Below are 2,500 nucleotides of genomic sequence, written 5' to 3'. Positions count from 1 at the left end.
GTTCATCAACCTCAACTGCTCTGCCTGCACAAGCAAGCAAAACGCTTACAGCACCTGGTATGGCCGTAAGCGATTGCTCAACCACTCGGACACGTTCATCAACCTCAACTGCTCTGCCTGCACAAGCAAGCAAAACGCTTACAGCACCTGGTATGGCCGTAAGCGATTACTCAACCACTCGGACACGTTCATCAACCTCAACCGCTCTGCCTGCACAAGCAAGCAAAACGCTTACAGCACCTGGTATTCCCAGGCGGTCTCCCATCCAAGTACTAACCAGGCCCGACGCTGCTTAGCTTCCGAGATCAGACGAGAGCGGGCGTGCTCAGCGTGGTATGGCCGTAAGCGATTGCTCAACCACTCGGACACGTTCATCAACCTCAACCGCTCTGCCTGCACAAGCAAGCAAAACGCTTACAGCACCTGGTATTCCCAGGCAAATGCTCCTCCAAGTACATAAAGAGATCGGCAGCCGTCCAATGGTTGAGCAATGCTGAGCAGAGCTGAGCGCTCAACAGACCAATCATTGAGCGAGGATCGGAAAACGTCATTTGAGACTGAGCTGCGTTAGAAAAATACTGGCGGCCATCTTTATTTATTGCGGTCGGCGTTGTGACAGATCGGACTATTTTTTTCACTCTCAGGTAAGTTTGGTGTAATTATGTGCAAAGTAATGACTGAAACTCTATATATTTTTGGATAATTTGCCTGAATTTGCCTGAGGTTTTACATGACAATCTCGTTAGCGCCGTACTGACACTCATTTTCTGTCACCAATTGGCTAGGCTAACACCGCTTGTTTACATTAAAATAGCTAGGTTCGATCTCTCTGATATGCGTTTAAAATGTGATCAGACTATTGATTTTACATGTTGAGGCATTGAAGAATGTATTACTACTGTGTGGACTCGAAATGTAAAGCTGAAATATGCTTTAGATGCGTTAGAATATCAACCGCGATTAGCATGCTAAATGCATTGAAAATGAATGAATGAGCTACCAATCGCCACTGTAATGTCCTGACGATCTCTGGAAATACTTTTAAAACGTGATCAGACACTCTAGCTCACTTCTTAAGACCATGGGGATGGTGTTACAACAGTGTGGAGTTGAAATTCGATGTGTAAATATGCTTTAGACAAGTGTAAACATGTCAACCGCGATGTGCATGCTAAAAACAAAGTGATGAATGAATGGGCTGTTAGTTACTACTTTTACGAGGGCTGCAGGGTCTCTAAAATGTATTTAAGCCCTCATCTGATCATCTGGCTAGCATGTTTAGACTTTGTAGATGTTGTTACTACAGTGTGGAGTCGAAATAATTCGAGGTCTAAATATGCTTTAGATGTGTCAACACAACACCTGATTTTTAAGCTGTGTTAATGAGTACACCACTATCAAGCTAATATGTGCAGTGATCGGCTTTTATTACATCTCACGGGATGTGTGTGTGTGTCTTCAAAATGGATTCTGTATGGTTGTATGGTAGCTGTATGCAGGTGGGTTGTAGTAGTCATGTGTCATTGCAAAGCCATCTAAAATAATATGGCCATATTTAAATAGACACCAGAATAAATAAGGAGCTTGCAATTCGTTGTGTTTTACAGGATCCCACTGGCATACAACTGTAAGTTACTGTGAAGGTGGTGGTGCTGAATGGTGTTGGGCAGGTGCCGGCGAGGCAGTGACTCCTTGGAGGGGTTGCACGCACACATGTACAATGAATGACATTCCTTCAGAAAGATGTGGAATTACGGCATTCCAAGTGAGTAATTAAAAAAAAAACACTTTAATATAGAAAACTTTCTATCAATAATGCATTTTATTTCATAGCTTTAGTACATCATCTCTGCAAAGCATATACAATGATACATAAAATGGTCGTGTGCTCTGTCAGGTGTACCTGATTGCATTTGCTGTGCAGTGGAACAGCCGCATGGAATCACTCTGGGTTGCGGGTGGTCAGGGTCGGCAGATGTCATGTATGGATGCACGGCAGATCCAGCGCATCAATCAGCAAGCTGAGGTGCTCTTCGGCAACGATCATGTTCCAGAGCCCAACTTCGCTGCTCCTATGCCCTACCCTGATGAATACAAGGACCCAGAGCTCCTTGGTGTTGAGTACGCCATGTGCCAGTCAACCAGCTTCACTGCAGGGGATTAATATGCCAAGAAAGGTAAAAAACTTAATCACACACTTAAACAATATACATACATATGAAGCAAGGATATCCCTACAGTTTTCTTGCATAATCCTAGCAAATTACAGCCAACATGGTATAAAGTTAACTTTTCATTTTATGAAATAAAGAAACCGTGCATGTTATTGGCATATCTGTGTATGAATGAATCTACAAGTGGTTGTTGCAACTGCCCGGACACATCTGTGATTTGTACAATTGCATATTTGCAGCTGAAGAAGAGCAGTCCCGTGAAGAAGACGATTCGACTGGATAAAGTGAAGAGGAGATGGCAGATGAGGGTGTTGACATGTCTACCG

The 2,500-nt window shown here is 43.6% G+C and overlaps 1 long non-coding RNA gene and 1 other non-coding gene across 2 annotated transcripts in view; one reads left to right on the top strand and one right to left on the bottom strand.

Moving 5' to 3' along the window:
- Positions 1-228: 228 nt before the first annotated feature.
- On the bottom strand, positions 229-347 carry LOC121702248. The gene has a single exon (XR_006028612.1). It is a non-coding gene; the product is annotated as a 5S ribosomal RNA (ribosomal RNA).
- Positions 348-413: 66 nt separating this feature from the next.
- The window catches only part of LOC121700861, a 2,682-nt gene continuing 595 nt past the window's right edge, over positions 414-2,500 (top strand). The window contains exons 1-4 of the long non-coding RNA XR_006027312.1: positions 414-644; positions 1,608-1,765; positions 1,898-2,177; positions 2,414-2,500. The exon at positions 2,414-2,500 is cut by the window's right edge and continues 595 nt beyond it. This is a non-coding gene — a long non-coding RNA (uncharacterized LOC121700861). The remainder of the gene's footprint in view (positions 645-1,607; positions 1,766-1,897; positions 2,178-2,413) is intronic.

Source organism: Alosa sapidissima, unplaced genomic scaffold (assembly GCF_018492685.1).
Source record: "Alosa sapidissima isolate fAloSap1 unplaced genomic scaffold, fAloSap1.pri scaffold_52_multi, whole genome shotgun sequence".
Taxonomy (NCBI): Eukaryota; Metazoa; Chordata; class Actinopteri; order Clupeiformes; family Clupeidae; genus Alosa; species Alosa sapidissima.
Note: the sequence above shows the minus strand (reverse complement) of the source record. Positions and strands in the feature narration are given on the sequence as shown.